We start from the raw sequence: 24,272 nt of genomic DNA on the forward strand, positions 1-24,272 counted from the left end.
GAGGTCCTTGGCGGGGTAAAACTGCCTTGTTTGGGGGCTCTGATTTCTTTATGTGTAATATTGTCTTTGAGTTTCATGGGCTCGCCTATGCTGTGAGTGCACAAAGACTTACCATTGCATTGTTTTACCTGTCTGGCTGAAATACACTGACTGATTTGGCTAGGGTGCACATGGCTTTCCCATTGCGGTGTTTTACCTATCTGGCACAAATACACTAAATGACTAGGGCAGAAGTGTATGCCGAGGTCCTGGGTGGGGTGAAACTCTGCCATGTTTGGGCACTCTCTTTTCTTCATGTTTAATACTGTCTTTGAGTTTCATGGGCTCGCCTATGCCGAGGTCCTGAGCGGGGTGAAACTCTGCCATGTTTGGGCACTCTCTTTTTGTCCCGTTTAATTTTTTACCTGGGTTCCAGGGGCTTGCCTATACTGTGGGTGCACAAAGACTTACCCATTGCATTGTTCAGCTATCTGACACATATAAAGAATGAATTGGGCAGAAATGTGGGCCGAGGAGGAGGTCCTTGGTGGGGTGAAACGCTACCATGTTTGGGCACTCTGATTTCTTCCTGTGTAATACTTTCCTTGGGTTCCAGGGGCTCGCCTATGCTGTGGGTTCACAAAGACTTCCCATCATGGTGTTTTACCTGTCTGGCACAAATACACTGACTAGCGCAGAAATGTGGGCCAAGGCCAAGCTCCTTGGTGGGGTGAAACTCTGCCATGTTTGGGCACTCTGATATCCTCATGTGTAATACCATGTTTGAGTTCCTTGGGCTCGTCTATGCTGTGGGTGCACAAATACTTCCCATCACGGTGTTTTACCTGTTTGGCACAAATACACTGACTGACTAGGGCAGAAATGTGGGCCGAGGCCCTTGGCGGGGTGAAACTCTGTCATGTTTGGGCACTTTGATTTCCTCATGTGTAATACCATGTGTGAGTTCCTTGGGCTCACCTATTCTGTGGGTGCACAAAGACTTCCCATCGCGGTGTTTTACCTGTCTGGCACAAATACACTGACTGACTAGGGCAGAAATGTGGGCCGAGACTGAGGCCCTTGGTGGGGTGAAACTCTGCCATTTTTGGGCACTCTGTCTTCCTCATATGTAATACCATCTTTCAGTTCCTTGGGCTCGCCTATGCTGTGGGTGCACAAAGACTTCACATTGCGGTGTTTTACCTGTCTGGCACAAATACACTGACTGACTAGGGCAGAAATGTGGGCCCAGGCCCTTGGCGGAGCGAAACTCTGTCATGTTTGGGCACTTTGATTTCCTCATGTGTATCACCATGTTTGAGTTCCTTGGGCTCGCCTATGCTGTGGGTGCACAAAGACTTTCCATTGCGGTGTTTCACTTGTCTGACACAAATACACTGACTGACTAGGGCAGAAATGTGGGCCATGTTTGGGCACTCTGATTTCTTCCTGTGTAATACCATCTTTGTGCACCGACAGCGTAGGCGAGCCCAAGGAACTCAAAGACTTACCATTGCGGTGTTGAGCTATCTGACACCTACACAGAATGAATTGTGTGGGGACACATGGATTTCCCATTGCTATGTAACTCGTGGCATCTTGGGTCACACAAGGTGGAGACTGGGACCGAGCCTGACCCTGGGCCCGCTCACGTGCTTCCCACACAGAGTATTGCTGCATTGTGGAGATGTGTAGAAGTTCTGGCACCTGAGTGCCCTTTATGCCCACGGTTGCGGCTCCTGACGATTTTGTGACGTAGGTGGCACAGGATTGGAATGATGATCGTACGTCAATTTATCAAGAATTCTCAACAGCATTGTGGGCTATCGCCCACACTTTCAAAGAGGGTCGCTGCCTAGCCTTGCCCACCCTCTGCAGTGTGTGCCTCCAGTTCCTCCTCATCCAGTATGCACTTATAAATAGACATGAGGGTGGTGTGACAGAAATGCATCGAACCTTGTACTCTGAATCTTGAATTTTGTAATGATCTAGCTGTTGATTAAACTTATGAAGGTTTGGAACTATTTGCTCATTTAGGCTAACCCTTGTAAAATTGTTGGTCAGTCCACCAAGTTGAACAAATAAATGAAAGTGCTCTATCAAATCGACAAATAGACTGCGATAAGACACTGTACTGAGATGTGATCTCAAACAATCACACCATAAACACCCCAGCTCTATATGAGATACGATTTGAGACACCGACTTCCCGGGAAGTTTTTCACAAGAAGAGATTCATGTAGTCATAATATAGACGCATGCATACAGTCTCACTTTGAAACCTCCCCTGTGCGGTAATACTGTGATATATATGGGCACTCGTGTTTTGTATGTTGTCTTGTCCTTGTCCTTTCATCAGTTGATGATCGAGCCCAATGTGTGTGTGTCTTTTAAGATATTGAAATAAAATATTATAGTTTTAAGGGATCTTCTGTGATTTTAGCTAAGATGTGCCAGCGCGTGTACCTTGCTAATGAAGGTTTGTCCCAAGTAAATTGTTAGGGGGGTGACAGCCAGGCACTTACCACCATTTTGGCTTAATAGTGGGGCCTGGGAGCCTCAGATGCAGCCATGCATGCTGCCTCTGCCATTCCCTATCCATTTCTGTGGTGTTTCCATGACTTTCTGATGTTTTCTGGTATTTCACAAGTCATCACCTATGCGGAGCATTGGTCCCATACAAACATGCTCGAGTCCCCCATTGACATCAATGGGGTTCGGTACTCAAAACGAGCTCTCGAGCATAACGAAAAGTTTGACTCGAGTACCGAGCACCCAAGCATCTCGGTGCTCGCTCATCTCTAATCATATGCAAAAAGACTTGTGGGTACTAATGGACTGCAGATTTAACTGGAGCAATCAATGCCAATCATCTGCTGCAAAAAGCAAATAAAGTCTTAGGGTGAATTAAAAGAGGTATAGGGGTGAGGGGAGAGAACATTACTGGAAAATCATGCTATGTCTTATTTTCAGGGTATGTCTTATTTTCAGGGAAACAGGGTATGTATAAATACCTTAGCGGACAATATAAGGATCTCTCTCATGACCTGTTTATACCCAGGACTACGACGGTAAAAACTATGTCTAGAGGACAGAAGGTTTCATCACCAACAGAGAAGGGGGTTATTTACTGTAAGAGCAGTGAGATTGTGGAACTCTCTGCCTGAGGACGTAGTGATGGCAAAATCCATAGAGAAGTTTAAGAGTGGACTAGATGTCTTTTTAGAGCACTATGACATTGCAGGATATAGACATTAACCCGTTCCCGCTGCAGGGCGTAAGTTTACGTCCTGGCAGGCTGGTACTTCCCGCAACAGGAAGTACACATATGATCCCGCGCTATCCCGCAGCGGGAGCCGGCTGTCAGTCACAGCCGGCGTCCCGCTGCAACAGCGGGGGGGCATCGGAGATGCGCCGCCCCGCTGTTAACCCCTTCCCTGCCGCGATCTAAGTAGATCGCGGCAGGGAAAGAGTCCACAGAGGGAGTGCGGCTCCCTCTGTGTCTCCGGCCGGCTCTCGCGATGTTATCGCGAGAGCCCGGCCTGTCGCCATGGTAACAGGACGCCAGACACTGGCGTCCTGTATTACCAGTGCCTGAGATCGCTGTATAAGCGATAAGGCATGGCAGAGCAGTAGCTCTGCCATGCCTTATGACAGCGATCATCAGGGCAGTGGTTAAAGTCCCTCAGAGGGACTCATATTGTGTAAACAAAACAAAGATTAAAAAAGTTAATTAAAAAATGTAAAAAAAAGAGTAAAAAAAACATTTTTTATGCTTTTTCTCAGATTAGCATAAAAAAGGTAAAAAAAAAATAAACCCCCGCATATTTGGTATTGTCGCATCCGTAACGACGTGTACAATAAGTTGCACATGCTTTTGACTGTGCACGGAAAAAAGTGTTTAAAAAAACACTAAAAAACTGAGGCAAAATGCTAATTTTTAGCATTTTGCCTCACTAAAAACGCAATAAAAGTGATCAAAAAAGCCGTATGTACCCCAAAATGGTACCAGTAAAAACTACAGCTCGTCTCGCAAAAAATAAGCCCTCATAGAGCTCCATACATCAAAAAATAAAAAAGTTACAGGACTTTGAATGCAGCAATTTAGAAAAAAAAAAAGATTTCCAAAAAAAGGGTTTTTATTGCAGAAAAGTGGAAAAACCTAAAAAAAAATGTAAGAATGTTGGTATCGTTGTAACTGTACCGGCCCGCAGAAAAAATGGAATGTCTTATTTATGCTGCATAATTAGCGCTGTAAAAAAAAAAAAAAATCTATGGCAGAATTGATGTGTTTTCTCTCCCTGCTATCATAAAAAAAAAAAAAAGTTTTACAATATAATTAATGTACCCAAAAATGACACCGATAAAAACTACAGTTCGCCACGCAAAAAACAAGCCCTCAAACGGCCGCATCGACGGAAAAATAAAAAAGTTATGGCTTTTGATAAATGGAGAAGAAAATCCGCCAAAAATTGTTGCGTCCTTAAGCCCAAAATAGGCCATGTCATGAAGGGGTTAAATAACGAGAAGGGTTGTTGATCCCAAATATTGATCCAGGGACTATTCTGACTGCCATTATGGAGTTGGTGAGAATTTTTATTTCCTCCAAATGAGCTAAATTGCCTCATTTTTTTTGCCTTTCTTTGTACCAACAAGGTTTTGGGGGGGGGACGGACATGGGGGGCGAGGGTGGGAGCGGGTTGAAACAGGCTGAACTAGATAGTCATTGTCTTTATTCAGCCTAACATACTATGTTACTATCTTACTATATGATCACCTTGACCCTGCAATAGATGATATGCAAGCTTGATGCAAAACCCCTTGTCTGGATTGGACATAATTAGTTGTCTTAAAAGAATGGATATACACACAATATACTAACACGGAGAACACAAAATATTTATAATGAAACCAAGAATTGGGGTAACTAGAAATCTGACCTACTAATGCAATGAGATCTTACCTAAAAGCAGAGCACTCAACCTGATGAGAGCAAACCTGTCTTCCTTGTTAGAAGCAGGGATATTGTTTGCTACAATCAATAACAAAATACATGCAGATGTTAAACAAGCATGCAACAAACCAAATGAAAAATGCAAAAATGGAGATAACTTAGAAGTACCAGATATTATCAAACATTATTGGACAACACATCTAAGAAAGATCCCAGACTGGTCCTCCTCAAAGGTGTATACCAGGTGGATGTAGGTGGAAAACGTTTGGTTAGCCACAATGCATCCTCATTCTCTGCTCTTCTCTGGTCTATATCTCAAAATAAATATATCCTAACTAGGTCCCATGTCATTCACTAAGGATATTTGGAATTTCTGTAACAAGAGGTTCCCTTTGGCTTCAGCTAAACCAATACCTCCCCTCTTGAACTGTTCCCCCAATAGATAGCCAGGAATATCATTAATGGAATGATAGTGCTTCCATTATCCATCCACTTAGCCTTTCCTATCCTAGTATGTCTCTTGTCTTATCTGATTTGTTGAACCTCGGCTGGACTGTTCCAGCATATTTCCAAATGTTCTCCTTATTGTGTTTTTTTCAGAACTAGTCACTGATGTAATATGATAATTTAAACAATTCTGTCTATATTGCTATATTGTCTACTGAAATGTTGACCGCGGTAGCCCCGCTTTAATGTAGATAAAGTATAAACATTACAATCTACCAATCTACAATTAAGCCCCATTTACATTGAAAGATGATCGCTTAAAAATACCCTCATCAGAGCTGTCACTGTTCCATTTGTTATGTATATTGATTGTCTATTTTATTTGTGATTATCCATTGTTTCCCCTGATTTCTCTTTTCTGTAACCTCCCCCCCACCCATTTTTTTCAAACCAATCAAAAATAAAGAATATATATATATATATATATAAAAAAAAATCGCTCAAATTACAGTTTGAGTGACAGTTTTGAGTGATCATCTTTGCATAAACTCTTAAGTAGCTAATTAGCTACTTAAGAGTTAAATGAAGCTGGAGCAGGGCACCGCTAATAACTCTGAGAACAGCTGCTGCTTTGTATATGCAAACAGCTGCTTTGTTCTTAGAGCTTTCAGCTGGTATCCCGCTGAGCAGTCCCAGCAGGATACCAGCTGAAAGAATGCTATCAGCGGTGTCCCGCTGAGAACTCAGCACTTGCACAAAAAGTGCACGATGGCAGCACGTTTAGACACGACAATTATCGCTCAAAAGATGGCTTTTGAGCGAATTTTGAGCAATAATCGTTGCGTCTAAATGGGCCTTTAGGAGATAGAAGAGTTTCTACATGGCAGCCGATGATCTCTGTATTATTTCTTTGAATTATTAATATTTTCTTTTACTTCTTGGAAGTTTATATGGATTTTGTTATATATTTTGTTAAATAAACAGTTATATAAAAAATAAGATTTTCAGAATTACCAAATAATTCATGAAATCTGCCCAATTCTTCCAATGGATAGATATTTTCCATAGAGATACTTTTGCACATGCTAAGATTATATCAGTCTAAATGCCCAATGTCATTGCAATCATCAGTATACTGTATTAACTACACTAAATATTACAACCGTTTAATTTTTAATTCTTCAGTCATTTCGTTTTTACAGATCCAATGCATCATTATCACTATACAGGTGTCAGTTAACCACATACCCTGCAGGGATTATTTATGCAGATGGGGTAGATGTTAGCTGTGAAAATGTAGCCTGCAGACTTTACACATTGACATTTAGTGTTGTATCTAAAAATACAATGTGAACTTTCAGATGTTAATATTATAAATTAGCAGCTTTTTATGTGATAAGAGCCTTATGTACAATTGAGCAATGACGATTCCTATTGTTAACCAGGGTGCGGAATAGAGCAGGTTCATTTTTTCTAGTGTGACAGATGATGTTGTAATGTAGACTATTAAGTGTGAAATTGCAGAAACAGATGTTATTATTCTAATAAACAAGCAATCAAATGATTGTATAAAGGATTTTAACTTCTTCATGAATTTACTATAAATTTGATTTTTTTTAACTTCCCCTAAAACACTTAATCTGAAAAACATCATAAAACATAATTTGAATTACCATGATTAAAAAAACTAGAAAAAAATTCACACATTACCAGTGAGAAAAACGTAATGGTTAGATCTTACAATATTTGATAAATTATAGTCTGATGGTTTCCACAGAAGCTGAGAAGTATTGACAAGTATGATAGGGACATGGAATGGGGACAGGTTTAAAGTTATACCAGTAGAGAACCCACCCTGATATATGTCACCCTTTAAAACTGACATTAGGGGAAACTAAATGTATTCCCTCTATAATAGTATAGGTTCATCAGGTGATATAGGTACAATATGCAAATATTAACAAACATGTAGTGTTGGTACTAAAAAGTCACAAAATGTCATGTAGGCAAAATATGGAGCACAGCTTATGGCCGGAGGTTACTTTCAGGTAAATACGCAAACTTTGTAGTTCAAACTTTATCATCTGTGGTCTCATAAGCCCAACTATAGCGAGCAGTAGGCCTTACCAACATTTGGCATCTATACAAAATTTAAAAAGTGTAGAATATCATCCACAGAGTCTCTAATGTCAGCAAAAGAGTCACTGGTAACAGCTATAGTAAAGAGTCTCTTACATGGCTCAATTCTTGCTTGTTGTAATGAATGCCAATTGACGAACAACATTCAAATTAGTGCTCATTATGTATTTTTTTTACATAGGCAGATGATCTTAAGTACAGAGATAAATAATTATTACTATGATTGTTTGTCCCCATACAGATTGCAGTTGTCCGCAGCACATACCCCTTTGCCTGTGAAGATGTGCTGCCCATGAGTGAGAATTTGTAAGCCCACATAAAACATTTAATCAGCATTTGTTCATTTGTCAGCTGACCGTCGGCATATTCAGAAAGGCCAATGATCAGACAAATGAACATTTGAGTGGATATTCATATCCAATCGTTGGCCTTTGTAAAAGGTCCTTAAAGGCCCATATATACGGGATGAATGTTGGGCAAATGGTGCCTGACACTCGTCCCTGTGTGCACTCGCTCCCGTGCTGTTGCACAGGAGCAAGTATCGCTGGCTCGCTCAGCAGAAAGGCGGGCGGTTGAAGGAGATTTCTCTCCTTGCTTTCCCCCACCCCTCATTATTGAAAGATCATCGTTCAGGATTTTAAGCTGCATAAAATCCTGAATGACGATCAGTCAGTGCAAACAGCAACCGTTCAGTACTGAACAGCCGCTGTGTTAAGAGAATGGAGAGGGGCAGGGTAGAGCAAGGAGTGAAATCTCCTTCAGCCTCCCTGATCCCCTGCTGGCCGCTCTGTGAGTGAGCCAGCAATACTCGCTCCTGTGTAATAGCACGGGAGCGAGTATGTGCGGGGACAAGTGTCAGGCATCGTTTGCCCGACATTTGTCCTGTGCAAATGGGTCTTTACTTGCATTCTTCACAGTCCTTTCTTATCTGTCAAAAGAAGAAATTTAACTTGGAACTTTCTGTCCTTGTGCCAGTTTACACAGCAGAATGTCTTCCTTGATAAAGTGATTGGTATTAGATTACAAAAAAGTGTTATATCCGAAGACAATGCTCTGTTGTCCTTCAAAATCTGTATTGGTTGGGAAGCAATCTACTCATCTAGAACTAGGGCAGCCCTCATGAATGAGGCCCACTTCCCAATTTGAGAAACACTAATCCATGTCTTTTCCTGGTAACTTTATGGTTCAAACATTTTTTATTTGGTCCGCCATGAATAAACATTGATTACAACCTTGTGGAGAAACGTTATGAATCAGCATAGTTATAATTATCATATACTCAATCTGTCTTCATTATCCATCCACGTTCTCTGTCTCTGTGGCGGTTTCTTTGTTTTTCTGTATAAACAAGACTATTATAACAATTATGTCCCTTGATGGGCCAAAAGTTAGATATTTAACAACAAGCAAAAGGCAACAGAAATAAGACAGGAGGGAATGAGAGGAAGGAGGGGAAGCTTTGGACGGGTAGAGAGGAGTGGGAACAGGTGGAAGGTGGACGGGGGTGGGGAGTAGGAGACCCTGATTTTCGAGTAGACAATGGTAGGATCATGGTATATTAGTTGGTGGGGTTGGCTGTGGGGGTGGCTGCGGGTGCGGGTAGGGCACCATTGTCAAGCCACGCATTTAAGTCAGGGGAGAGCCGGAATTGGTTCCAGATCAGCCACGTTGAGATATATTTGTTGTGTCTCAGTTCGTCTTTCGTGCAGAGTTCCTCCATATATCTTATATGGTCCAGCGCTTCCAGCCACATCAGTCTGGAAGGGGTTGTCGCGGATTTCCAGTTTCTGGGGATTATCTGACGCATGGCCAGAACGAAGAATCTAAGTAGGGAACCTTTGGCGCGAGCTATTGAACCAGGGAACATGGAAAGCAGGGCCATTTCTGGTGTGAAGGTAGTTTTGCATCTACATACACAGGAATACAAGGCATTGACTTCCTGCCAGAGGGGGCGGATCAGGGGGCAAGACCACCATATGTGAACTAAGGTACCGGTTTCTCTTTGGCATCTCCAGCAGGTATCCGGGTACTGGGGGAATATCTTGGCTAGTCTCGCTGGGGTTCGGTACCATCTTGTTAGGATTTTGTAGTTTAGTTCTTGTAATTTGCTGGATACATTTATTTTGTGGGTTAGAGTGTATGACTTCCTCCACGACTCCTCTGGGGGTGTGATTCCGAGGTCCCTCTCCCACTCCCGCTCCAGATCTTTGTTACTATTACAGCTGTCTTCCTCCACTAACATCCTGTATAGTGATGATATTTTTTGTTGAGCCGTAGAGGCCGAGAGGCACATCTTCTCGAAGGTGGTCAAAGGGCGTCTTATCTGATGTGCATCGCCTAGGGCCCCTGCGTAATGACGTAGCTGCAGGTATTGAAACCACGCTCCGGGTGGGGGTCTTTGTCCCTCCAATAGTTCGTGTAGGGTTTTGAATCCTTCCCCTAGCGTTATGTCTCTGACCCTGAGAATCGTATTTGTGATAGCATTCGTCAGGGGGGTGCCTTTTAAGAAGTTAGGGATATCTATGTTACCGACCAAGGGAGTAAGAGGGCCTGGTCTAAGGATCATGCCCGTTTTAGTCGCTTGTCTAAGCCAGGACGAGACTAGGTCTTCTATAAATGGGGACCAACCCAGGCCTTTATGTTTCCCATTGCCTGGGACCCAAATGAGTCCTCCGCTTTGGAAGGGGACTGAGTCCTGTTCCATCTCCACCCAGAGTTTCTGGCCTCTGCTGTGAAGTAGGTCCAGGACCCGTTTAGTCAGTGTCGCTTTGTGATATAAGGCAATGTTTGGGATACCCATGCCTCCCCGGTCCTTGGGACCGGCGAGGGCCCTCCAGTTACGTCTGGGCCTGCCATCCCCCCAGATAAAAGCCATGATGGTTTTCCTAATTTGAGTTAGGAATGGCCCGGGTATGTGAATCGGTACTGTTTGGAGCAGATAGAGAAATCGCGGTAGAGCATTCATTTTTATTGCACTTATTCTGCCGAACCAGGACATGGGGACCAGTTTCCATCTTTTAAAGTCTGCTTCTAGTGTGGTGAGTAGGGGTTTATAGTTTTTAATAAAGAGCTTGTCTGGGTCTTTTGTGATTATGACACCTAGGTATTTGAGATCATCCTGTTTCCATTTAAATGGGAGCGTGGGTTTCAGGGCCTCCACTTCCGGGTCCGTTAGAGTGACATTAAGAATTGTTGATTTGCTGAGATTCACTTTAAAGTTGGAAAGTTTCCCAAACCTTTTAAATTCTGCCAGAATGCTAGGTAGAGCGATTCTGGGGTTTGTTACATATATCAGCAGGTCGTCCGCATATAAGGCTATTTTGTTTTCCTTGTTACCTATCCTAATACCGCTAATGTTAGTGTTTGTTCGGAGGGCGTTTGCTAGGGTCTCCATCACTAGGATGTACAGGAAGGGAGACAGAGGACAACCCTGTCTCGTGCCATTACGTATTTGTATGGGTGGTGAGAGTTGACCATTGACCCGGACCCGAGCGGAGGGGCACTTGTATAGTGCCATTATCCAGCTCTTGAATCTCGGGCCCATACCCACCCGTCCCAGCACCGCCCCCAGGAACCCCCATCCCACCCTATCAAACGCCTTCTCTGCGTCCACCGAGAGCAGGCATAGGGGGTCCCCGGAGGCGCGCGCCCGAGACACGAGGGCAAGTGTTCTGATTGTGTTGTCCCCCGCCTCCCTCCCCGGGACAAAGCCCACCTGGTCTCTATGAATTAGTGAGGGAATATGGGATTGCAGGCGGGTAGCCAAGATCTTTGAAAAAATTTTTGTGTCCACATTTAAGAGGGATATCGGTCTGTAGCCGCTGCAGGAGGCGGGGTCTTTCCCTGTCTTGGGGATTACTGTTATTACTGCTTGTAATGCTTGAGCAGGAAAGGGGCAAGAGCCGGATATGGAGTTGAATGCGTTAAGCATCAGGGGAGCTAAATTCTCTATAAGGAGTTTATAGAAGCGGGGCGTGAAGCCATCTGGCCCCGGGCTTTTCCCGATTTTCAAGGACCGAATGGCTTCTTTTACTTCTTCAAGGGTGATGTCTCCCTCGAGTTCGCCCTCTTCTGTTTCCGAGATGTGCCTGGGGGCAAAGTCAAGTAAGTAATTATCTCTGTCCTGTAACAGAGCTTCATCTTGGTCGCCAGGCCCGTCCGGCAGATTATACAGATCCTGGTAATATTTATGGAAGCCGTTTATTATTTTGGTGTTGGAGTTCACTAGACCCTCATCTGGCGTGTTGATTGCGAAGATGTAGGTCTGTGGGGATTGTGGGTTTAATGCTTTAGCTAATCCTTTACCACATTTATTCCCGTATTCATAAAAGTGTCCTCTAGCTCTATCCCGTTGGCACAGAGAGGCCTGATCTAGCAGTTGCAGGACCCGGCCGCGTATTTCCGATATTTCCGACGCCCTCGTATTTGACGGATCTTTCTTGTTTGTATTCTCAAGGTCAGTCAATTGAGACAACAGACCCCTCAAGGTGGTAGCTCTTTCTTTTTTCAGGCGCGCCCCGTGGGAAATAAAAATTCCCCGGAGCACACATTTGAGAGCTTCCCATTTTGTAGGGTCTGGTGTGCTATCTGCTGAATGGTCTATGTTGAAATTTTCGATGGCCTGTCGTATTGCCTGTATGCAAGCTGAATCCATCAGCAAGTTGTCGTTTAGACGCCAGCTGATGTTAGTAGTGTCTCGTGTGGCATATCTGATCGATCCCCATACCGGAGCGTGGTCCGACCAGATGATGGGGCCTATAGTACTTTGGGGGTCGCGGTCTAGAAGTTTGTGCGAGATGAACAGATAATCTAGGCGTTGGTACGAGTTATGGGAAGGGGAGAAGAAGCTGTAGTCTCTCTCTTTGGGGTGTAGGGTCCTCCATAGGTCAACGAGTCTAAGGCTAGCTAACTCCCTGCGTAGTCTGCGCAGTGATGTGTGTGTAATTGCGGACTTACCCCCAGAGGAGTCGAGTGAGGGTTCCATGCAGAGGTTGAAGTCCCCACCTAGCAGTATGTTGGAGCCGTCTGCGAAGGTCTTCAAGGCCCCCAGTACCCGGATTCCGAAGCGTACCTGTGCTTGGTTTGGGAAATATATATTAGCGATGGTAACAATCTCATTACATATTTGGATTTTCAGAAAAATATATCTTCCGTCTTCATCAATTGACGAGGAAATGAATTTGTGGGGGAGCCATTTGTGAATGGCTATAGAGGTTCCTCCCGCTTTTTTATTAGGGTGCGGGCTGTGGTGCCAAGTTGTATAATTGCGGTTCTTGCATTTGGGGATTTTATTCGTTTGGAAATGAGTTTCCTGCAAGAGCGCAATCATAATTTTATGTCTGTGCAGGTGATCCAGTATCTGCCCCCTCTTGGCAGGTTTGTTCAACCCTCTCACGTTATAAGTGCCAAATGTAATGCTAGCCATGGTCCATATTCAGATAGAAGGCTTGTTTAGTAACCAGGGTGTAGAAAGGTAGGGGGACAGAGGGAGGGTAGAGGGGGGAGGGAAGGAAAGAGAGGTTTACAAGAAAAAACCTTCTGCGGCATTTAGCGGCCGCATGCGCCATCATGGTGAGAAATGTTGTGTTCGCAGTTTTGTGCGACATTTCACCCTAGGCGGGGAGTGGTAGGTTGCCAGGCAGAGCAAGCCTGGCCCCCGCCCCCACCCCCCCCGGAATAATTATTGTAACGTTTGGGGTACCCGAGAGGGACCCTGCAAATAACCTCCAAACTACGGTAAATCAGAGCAGATAATGCAATTTACAACAGCGACTTAAAGAAGTTGTGAACGACGGATGTTCCAGCAGTGAGAGGGTACTGCCAACTGGGCAGTCAAGTCAGGTGTCGATTTCAGATCCTCTGCGGCGCTCACGGCGCTGTTTGGGTTGAGCGGTCTGCCAGTGTTCCCGGGCCGTTGGACCCAGCAGGGTTGGTGCGTTTGGCCAATCGGGGAGTGCTGTCATTGGGAGTTGGAGAGTCCCCAAGAATTTCGGCAGGTCCCCCAACATGCGAAATGTGGCTGACCTGCCGTTTCTCCCGGCGGTCAATGAGAATGGGTAACCCCAGCGGTATGGTATGTCGTTTTCTCTGAGCAATGTTAGTAGTGGCCTCATAGCGCCCCTAAGGCGGAGAGTGTGGCGCGCCAGATCTTGAAGCAAAATAAGTGGTTTGCCATTATGCACAAGGTCCCCCTTTTCTCTAGCAGCGCGCATGATGGATTCTTTTTCTCTAAAGAAATGGACCCTGCATATTATGTCCCTTGGTCTGTTTGGATCGGACGTTCTGGGCCCCAGCGCCCTATGTATCCTGTCAATTATGATCGGGTTGTCTGGCGCGCGATCAAGTAATTGTTGAAAAAATGTTTGCGCCCAGGTTTCTAATTGGGGGCCATCTACTTCTTCAGATAAACCTCGGATGCGGACATTATTTCGTCGATTCCTGTTCTCGAGGTCATCTATGTGCATAGTCAGGCTGGCTATTTGATCCGTTTGATATTGTATGGCTTGCCTGTGCGATTCTAAGATGGCTGCCGTGTCCTCTTGCGCCTCTTCTACCTGCAGCAATCTGTGTCCCATCTGGTGTATGTCAGAATGGATACGGTCAAGGGCTTGTCTATTAGATGTTTCAAATTTTGTGAACAATGCTTGGAGCTCACTTTTTGTGGGGATTGACATTATGTGGGATTTCCATTGTTCAGTGTCCTTCTCTAGGAGTTCCCCTTTATGTGTGCTGCCAGCCGGGCTGCTAGGTGTGCTGCTCTCTGGGGACACAGACCACCCCAGGGGGTCATTGCCCCTTTTAGCATTGGGAGAGGTGAAGTGTGCAGCAGGTGAGGCTTCTGTGGATGTGGCTGTATGTGCTGAGGGGGAGTCCATGTTTGTGCCACTCACTGTTTTGTTGCAGCTTCCTGGTTCCTTGGACGTCTCAGGTGCGGGAGCCTCTCGTGCAGGGAGCCCCTGGCGTGTGGGGGCTGTCTCCTTCTTACTCTGTGAGGTGCCCAGTGATGGTGACCGCTGCGGCTGCAGAGCCGGATCGTTCGGCGCTGTGCTCGGCGAGGAGGTCCGGGACCCACGTGGTTTGATGTGAACGGGTGCCGGCGCCATCTTTGCCGGCTTCCCGCCGCTCTGACTGGGAGCGCCGAGAAACCGCTCCATTGCCCCTCTCCTGCCGCTCGGAGCCGCCGCCCGCACTTCGGGGACGTTCTTCCTGCCCATCCTGTCCTGAATTGCCGAAATTCGCCGTTCTTATGGAGGTTTCTGTCCGGGGATAGGTGAGCACAGCGGGAGCCCGACTCACACACGTCCTATCGCGGCATTCGCAGGCCACGCCCCTCTTCCTGGTAACTTTAGCTTTAAAGAACATACCAAATATCCACCATCCAGAACTGGGGCCTCACCACCATCTATCTCTTCCTAGCCTATCTGAGCAAATTCAGAGATACTTGCCATTTGCTGTCCTGAGGCCCAGACAAATACAGTCACCCATGAGCGCATAGGGTGGGCAAAAATATTAACAATGGGATTCAATTTTTTTTTTTAGCAGAGTTCCGCTATAAACAATATTTATTGACAACATATCTGAAGACTCCCTACTAAAAGAAAGTTAATGCTATTGCACAACTCCTGGGAGACCACTGGATAACAGTGAAGATTTGCATGTCCTTCAGAATCTACAGAAAGCTGGGTAGCAAATAGAGATGAGGGAGCATGCTCAGATAAGCCAGTTACTCGAGCGAGCCTCGCTCTTCTCGAGTAACTGCATTCTTGTCAGAACGTGCTCGGAGGGGGACGGCGGGGGATAGCGAGGGAGAGAGTGAGAGAGATCTCTCTCCCCCACTACCCCCTGCTACCTATCCCCCCCCCCCCTCGCCGAGCATGCTAGGACAAGAATGCAGTTACTCGAGAAGAGCAAGGCTCACTTGAGTAACTGGCTTATCCAAGAGTGCTCGCTCATCTCTAGTAACAACCCTTCCATGCATGGTAATGGCTTTCATTAGTGTTTGTCTCTTAGAATCTGTTACCCATGTAGGAAACCAAAATAAGTCGGAAATGGTTGAATAGAATTTTTTTCAAAAAATTGATCACAAGAGGACAACACGGGGGCTTATATTCACATGAATGTTTTGTATCTGAAGGTGAAATGATGATTTAAATAACAAACACATCAGATATGTTTAGCAAGTTAAAAGCCAAGGAAAATAAAAATGCTAAAAACTACCTGCTAGCAGGGATATAAATATATAAACTGTGCTGATGTATGAAACCCCTCTACATATTTATACATCTTTTTCATATGAAAGAATGAAGCATTATGTTCCCCGGTCTGTGAGGATATTTGTTTATTTGCATGCGATACTGCCGTAATTTAAGCCTTAGCGCTATGAGCACTTTGCACTTGATAAGTAGGATAGGGAAAGATGAAGTCGAACCAGCCCAAGGAAGCCTGAAAAAGAATAACATTAACAGATTTCCCAGCTGGTATGTTTAACATGCAGGTCAAAAAATAATATGGGAATAAAATCCACTATCGCAGTTTAAATTTATTTTTATCCTTAAAGAAAATTACTTCCGAGCAAGTAATGACTTAAGACTCCAGCACTGCCTTCATTCATTTAGATTTTGTGCTAAACAAATCCTTTCCCTCAAATCATATTTGTACAACACACAATGATTATTAAATAAATTGACATTTAAACCTATTACAGCCTAAACCCGTCTTTTATGGAGTTATTCAAAGCATTAAGTTAACATTTACCAGGGCGTTTGTTCACACATGATGGAGAGATCAAGACTAAATCCTTTATTTCATATTCAGATCTTGTTGGGTCAAGGCTACAAAAACGGCAGACTATAAAAATTCTTGCTGAAATCCACAATATAATAATTAAATGATGGTGTTATTTTTTTCTAGTCCTTGTTGACTTTGAGATGCCGAATCTATGATCTTTTATTGAAAACGTGTACCCTTGCCCTACAGGTCAGCTCTTTGTGTGATGTGGAGGGGTCACAGTTCAAAGTACTGAAAGCCAACTTTGACGTCTAATTCCCTACTAGATGATATCCAACAAAACCCACTGGATTTCTCCTTGTCCTTTGTTGTTTCATGCAGGTGTGCTATTATGTGTACTCTTAGAGGGAGTTTGTCTACAGTCTTGAGATTATCAAGAGAAAACTGAAAAAGATTCTAACAACTAGAAGAAAAGTTGTTATTATCCAGTTGCGTGGTATAAGGAAATAAGGAATGCACAATTGCCATCCCTTACAAGATTAATAAAAAAATACACAAGCTTACATTTCCAGATTTCTAAGCTAGTAAGGTGTATTCATCATATGCAATGTGAAAATGAGTGAACCTGAATTGGTTCCATAGAATATACCAAGGATAGTCAACTCAAGCATTTGCTTTCTTTTACCCAGCTTCTGGCAACCCACCCCTATGAGAAATAAGATTTCAGGAGTCAATGAGTTAGTCCCAGATTCTTGGCGCAGTCTGAGAATGCACAGCAATGATCTGCCTAACCTTTCTTTCTGAGAGCTTCAATAGATGGGCGTATGCGTTAATACGCTCACCACTACGGAGCTTATTAGCGCATGAACCGGGTTTTTTTTTTAGACTATTCAAACTCTACGCTATTGTATGCGAGTTTTATGTTAAAAAAAGGGAAGATAGGTCCTGCCCTATCTTTCTCGCATGTAGAAAAACTACTTGGGGGAAAGGTAGGGTAAGTCCCATTTTGTGGCCGTGAAAATGACGGACGCAAAACGGGACTAAAACACGAACATGTGTTTAATCGGTGAATTGTAGAGATTCTGTATGGCAAACACAGCAGTATAGGCAATACTTTACAGGTATTATTACTGTGCTGGTGATACAATTATTACTGCCTTGGTAGGTGATCGATTACTCTTCCTGTGAATGGTATTACTGCGCTGGCACTACTGTTTAGCTTATAGGAAAGCATGTGATACTGCCATAACTTAAGCCTAACACTATGAGCACTTTGCACTTGATAAGTAGGATAGGGAAAGATGAAATTGAACCAGACCAAAGAAGCCTGAAAAAGAATAAAATTAATAGATTTCCAAGCTTTGTGACTTTGTGCAAGTGTATCTAGAAAAATTGATGGTGTTTTGAAGGCAGGGGGTGGTCACTAGAGATGAGCAAACGTACTCGTTTAGGGCGATTTCGCAATCGAGCAGCACTTTTTTTGAGTAACTGACTACTCGGGCGAAAAGATTCGGGGGGCGCCGGGCGTGAGCGGGGAGCTGCAGAGGGGAGTGGGTGGGGGGAAGAGAGAGAGCTCCCCCCTGTTCCCCACTGCTACCCCCAGCTCCACCGCGCCGCCCCCCCGCCCCCGGCGCCCCCCCGAATCTTTTCGCCCGAGTAGTCAGTTACTCGAAAAAAGCGGTGCTCGATTGCGAAATCGCCCTAAATGAGTACGTTCGCTCATCTCTAGTGGTCACACCAAATATTGACTTGATTTAGATTTCTCTTTTGTTCATTCACTTTGTACTTTGTTAATTGACATAAATAAACTATTAAAATTTCTATGTTTGAAAGCATCCTTACTTTGCAGCATTTTTTCCACACCTGCCTAAAACTTTTGTACAGTACTGAACATTATAAATGGCATATAGCCAGCCCGATTACAGATTTTACTTTGGGGTGCAGGAGCTTAAAGTTACAACTGTGTTTGACATGTTGCTTATACATGATATATAGTTGACTTTCTGCTGATTGAATATACCAAAAAGTTGTCAATACTTTTTATCAATAACTGCATACACATTAATCTCATGGTTATAACTAGAGATGAGCGAGCACCAAAATGCTCTGGTGCTCGTTACTCGGGACGAAATTATCGCGATGCTCGAGGGTTTGTTTCGAGTAATGAACCCCTTTGAAGTCAATGGGCGACTCGAGCATTTTTGTATATCGCCGATGCTCGCTAAGGTTTCCATTTGTGAAAATCCGGGCAATTCAAGAAAGTGATCGGAACGACACAGCAACGGATAGGGCAGGCGAGGGGCTACATGTTGGGCTGCATCTCAAGTTCCCAGGTCCCACTATTAAGCCACAATAGCGGCAAGAGTGGCCCCCCCCAACAACGTTTACTTCTGAAAAGCCCTCATTAGCAATGCATACCTTAGCTAAGCACCACACTACCTCCAACAAAGCGCAATCACTCCGCTGCCACTTCTCCTGGGTTACATGCTGCCCCCCCCCCCTTGCGCACGACCCAGTGTCCACAGCGCACACCAAACTGTCCCTGCCCAGCCTTCAGTTGCCCTCATGCCAAGCCACGCTCATGTCTATTTATAAGTGCATCTGCCATGAGGAGGAACCGCAGGCACACACTGCAGAGGGTTGGCACGGCTAGGCAGCGACCCTCTTTAAAAGGGGCGGGGCGATAGCCCACAATGCTGTACAGAAGCAATGAGAAATATAATCCTGTGCCACCGCTATCAGGAGCTGCACACGTGGGCATAGCAAAGGGGAACCTATGTGCCACACACTATTCATTCTGTCAAGGTGTCTGCATGCTCCAGTCAGACCGCGGTTTTTTATAAATAGTCACAGGCAGGTACAACTCCGCAATGGGAATTCCGTGTGCACCCACAGCATGGGTGGCTCCCTGGAACCCACCGGCTGTACATAAATATATCCCATTGCAGTGCCCAACACAGCTGATGTAACGTCAGCTTTTATGAAGGTGGGCAAAAAATTAATTGGATTACACTGTAGGCGAGGGCCCCAAAAAATTGGTGTACCAACAGTACTAATGTACGTCTGAAAAATTGCCCATGCCCAACCAAGAGGGCAGGTGAAACCCATTAATCGCTTTGGTTAATGTGGCTTAATTGGTAACTAGGCCAGGAGGCAGCCCAGTTAAAATAAAAATTGTTGGAGGTGAAAGTTTCAACGCTTTAATGAGCATTGAAACGTATAAAAATTGTTTACAAAAATTATATGATTGAACCTTGTGAGCCTAAGAAAAATTGCCCGTTCGGCATGATTACGTCAGGTTTCAGGAGGAGGAGCAGGAGGAGGAGAATGAATATTATACACAGATTGATGAAGCTAAAAGGTCCACGTTTTTGATGGTGATAGAGAACAATGCTTCCATCCGCGGGTGCAGCCTACGTATTGTTTAGGTATCGCTGCTGTCCGCTGGTGGAGAAGAGAAGTCTGGGGAAATCCAGGCTTTGTTCATCTTGATGAGTGTAAGCCTGTCGGCACTGTCGGTTGACAGGCGGGTACGCTTATCTGTGAAGATTCCCCCAAGCCGCACTAAACACCCTCTCTGACAAGATGCTAGCCGCAGGACAAGCAAGCACCTCCATGGCATACAGCGCGAGTTCAGGCCACGTGTCCAGCTTCGACACCCAGTAGTTGTAGGGGGCAGAGGCATCACGGAGGACGGTCGTGCGATCGGCTACGTACTCCCTCACCATCCTTTTACAGTGCTCCCACCGACTCAGCCTTGACTGGGGAGCGGTGACACAGTCTTGCTGGGGAGCCAGAAAGCTGTCAAAGGCCTTAGAGAGTGTTCCCCTGCCTGTGCTGTACATGCTGCCTGATCTCTGCGCCTCCCCTGCTACCTGGCCCTCGGAACTGCGCCTTCGGCCACTAGCGCTGTCGGATGGGAATTTTACCATCAGTTTGTCCGCCAGGGTCCTGTGGTATAGCATCACTCTCGAACCCCTTTCCTCTTCAGGTATGAGAGTGGAAAGGTTCTTTTTATACTGTGGGTCGAGCAGTGTGTACACCCAGTAATCCGCAGTGGCCAGAATGCGTGTAACGCGAGGGTCACGAGAAAGGCATCCTAACATGAAGTCAGCCATGTGTGCCAGGGTACCTGTACGCAACACATGGCTGTCCTCACTAGGAAGATCACTTTCAGGATCCTCCTCCTCCTCAGGCCATACACGCTGAAAGGATGACAGGCAAGCAGCATGGGTACCCTCAGCAGTGGGCCAAGCTGTCTCTTCCCCCTCCTCCTCATCCTCCTCATGCTCCTCCTCCTCCTCCTCAACGCGCTGAGATATAGACAGGAGGGTGCTCTGACTATCCAGCGACATACTGTCTTCCCCCGCCTCCGTTTCCGAGCGCAAAGCGTCTGCCTTTATGCTTTGCAGGGAACTTCTCAAGAGGCATAGCAGAGGAATGGTGATGCTAATGATTGCAGCATCACCGCTCACCATCTGGGTAGACTCCTCAAAGTTTCCAAGGACCTGGCAAATGTCTGCCAACCAGGCCCACTCTTCTGTAAAGAATTGAGGAGGCTGACTCCCACTGCGCCGCCCATGTTGGAGTTGGTATTCCACTATAGCTCTACGCTGCTCATAGAGCCTGGCCAACATGTGGAGCGTAGAGTTCCACCGTGTGGGCACGTCGCACAGCAGTCGGTGCACTGGCAGATGAAACCGATGTTGCAGGGTGCGCAGGGTGGCAGCGTCCGTGTGGGACTTGCGGAAATGTGCGCAGAGTCGGCGCACCTTTCCGAGCAGGTCTGACAAGCGTGGGTAGCTTTTCAATAAGCACTGAACCACCAAATTAAAGACGTGGGCTAGGCATGGCACGTGCGTGAGGCTGCCAAGCTGCAGAGCCGCCACCAGGTTACGGCTGTTGTCACACACGACCATGCCCGGTTGGAGGCTCAGCGGCACAAGCCAGCGGTCGGTCTGCTCTGTCAGACCCTGCAGCAGTTCGTGTGCCGTGTGCCTCTTATCTCCTAAGCTGAGTAGTTTCAGCACGGCCTGCTGACGCTTGCCAACCGCTGTGCTGCCACGCCGCACGACACCGACTGCTGCCGACGTGCTGCTGCTGACACATCTTGATTGCGAGACAGAGGTTGCGGAGGAGGAGGGTGGTTTAGTGGAGGAAGCATACACCGCCGCAGATACCACCACCGAGCTGGGGCCCGCAATTCTGGGGGTGGGTAGGACGTGAGCGGTCCCAGGTTCTGACTCTGTCCCAGCCTCCACTAAATTCACCCAATGTGCCGTCAGGGAGATATAGTGTCCCTGCCCGCCTGTGCTTGTCTACGTGTCTGTTGTTAAGTGGACCTTGGCAGTAACCGCGTTGGTGAGGGCACGTACAATGTTGCGGGAGACGTGGTCGTGCAGGGCTGGGACGGCACATCGGGAAAAGTAGTGGCGACTGGGAACTGCGTAGCGCGGGGCCGCCGCCGCCATCATACTTTTGAAAGCCTCCGTTTCCAAAACCCTATACGGCAGCATCTCCAGGCTGATAAATTTGGCTATGTGCACGTTTAACGCTTGAGCGTGCGGGTGCGTGGCGGCGTACTTGCGCTTGCGCTCCAACACTTGCGCTAGCGACGGCTGGACGGTGCGCTGACAGACATTGGTGGATGGGGCCGAGGACAGCGGAGGTGAGGGTGTGGGTGCAGGCCAGGAGACGGTAGTGCCTGTGTCCTGAGAGGGGGGTTGAATTTCAGTGGCAGGTTGGGGCACAGGGGGAGAGGCAGCGGTGCAAACCGGAGGCGGTGAACGGCCTTTGTCCCACCTTGTGGGGTGCTTGGCCATCATATGTCTGCGCATGCTGGTGGTGGTGAGGCTGGTGGTGGTGGCTCACCGGCTGATCTTGGCGCGACACAGGTTGCACACCACTGTTCGTCGGTCGTCTGCACTCTCAGGGAAAAACTGCCAGACCTTTGAGCACCTCGGCCTCTGCAGGGTGGCATGGCGCGAGGGGGCGCTTTGGGAAACAGTTGGTGGATTATTCGGTCTGGCCCTGCCTCTACCCCTGGCCACCGCACTGCCTCTTCCAACCTGCCCTGCTGCTGCCCTTGCCTCCCCCTCCCTCTGAAGACCTGTCCTCAGTAGGCGTAGCAAACCAGGTGGGGTCAGTCACCTCATCGTCCTGCTGCTCTTCCTCCGAATCCTCTGTGCGCTCCTCCCTCGGACTTACTGCCCTTACTACTACCTCACTGATAGACAACTGTGTCTCATCGTCATCGTCCTCCTCACCAACTGAAAGGTCTTGTTGCCGGAAGTCCCCAGCCTCATCCCCCGGATCCCGGGAACTTTCCAAAGGTTGGGCATCGGTCACGACAAACTCCTCCAGTGGGAGAGGATTCGGAACCCTTGCTGCCCATTCTGGGCAGGGGCCCAGGAACAGTTTTTGGGAGTCTGCCTGCTCCTCAGAATGTGTCATTGTAATGGAGTGCGGAGGCTGGGAGGAAGGAGGAGCAGCAGCCAGATGCAGCAGTGGACGGCGCAGAACTCTGGGTGTTCGATAGATTGCTGGATGCACTTTCTGCCATCCACGACAGGACCTGCTCACACTGCTCATTTTCTAATAAAGGTCTACCGCGTGGACCCATTAATTGTGAGATGAATGTGGGGACGCCAGAAACGTGCCTCTCTCCTAATCCCGCAGCAGTCGGCTGCGATACACCTGGATCAGGAGCTAGGCCTGTGCCCACACCCTGACTTGGGCCTCCGCGTCCTCGCCCGCGTCCACATCCTCTAGGCCTACCCCTACCCCTCAGCATGCTGTATTACCAGTAGTGCAGAAACAGAACGCTGTAATTAAATGTGCCGCTTATTGGCCTGTGGTTGGAGGCTGACTTCGCTTACGGAACGCCAGGAAAGAATTTTGCGCAAGCCTGCTGTAACACTTAGCTGGCTGCGTATGAATTAGGAGGACAACTACACCCAGCACAGACCCAGTACACTGAGGACAGTCACAGGCAGCCCAAATAGATTTTTTTCCCCAAATGTTTTTGGAAAGGCCCACTGCCTATATTCAATAAATATATGTCTTCTGTTCCTGCGTCACCACTACTGGCCCTGGAGTATGTAAAATAACTGCAGACTGTTGCACTGTGGACAGGAATACAGCGGTGATGTAACAGCCAACACAGAGCCAGGAAATAATTTTGCGCAAGCCTGCTGTAACACTTAGCTGGCTGCGTATGAATTAGGAGGACAACTACACCCAGCCCAGACCCAGTACACTGAGGATAGTCACAGGCAGCCCAAATAGATTTTTTTTCCCAAATGTTTTTGGAAAGGCCCACTGCCTATATTCAATAAATATATGTCTTCTGTCCCTGCCTCACCACTACTGGCCCTGGAGTATGTAAAATAACTGCAGACTGTTGCACTGTGGACTGGAATACAGCGGTGATGTAACAGCCAACACAGAGCCAGGAAATAATTTTGCGCAAGCCTGCTGTAACACTTAGCTGGCTGCGTATGAATTAGGAGGACAACTACACCCAGCACAGACCCAGTACACTGAGGACAGTCACAGGCAGCCCAAACAGATTTTTTTTCCCAAATGTTTTTGGAAAGGCCCACTGCTTATATTCAATAAATATATGTCTTCTGTCCCTGCCTCACCACCACTACTGGCCCTGGAGTATGTATAATTACTGCGGGGCGCAATGCTCTGCACGGCCGATATACAAAAAAAAAAATGTGCAACACTGCAAAAAGCAGCCTCCACACTACTGCACACGGTTAGTTGTGGCCCTAAGAAGGACCGTTGGGGTTCTTGAAGCCTAAAATACTCCTAACACTCTCCCTATAGCAGCTCCGGCACCAACAGCACTTTCCCTCCTCTATGTCAGAATAAATCTGTGGTGAGCCGCGGGAGGGGCCGATTTATATACTCGGGTGACACCTGATCTCGCCAGCCACTCACTGCAGGGGGGTGGTATAGGGCTTGAACGTCGCAGGGGGAAGTTGTAATGCCTTCCCTGTCTTTCTATTGGCCAGAA

The sequence above is a fragment of the Eleutherodactylus coqui genome, chromosome 3 (assembly GCF_035609145.1).
Source record: "Eleutherodactylus coqui strain aEleCoq1 chromosome 3, aEleCoq1.hap1, whole genome shotgun sequence".
Classification (NCBI taxonomy): Eukaryota; Metazoa; Chordata; class Amphibia; order Anura; family Eleutherodactylidae; genus Eleutherodactylus; species Eleutherodactylus coqui.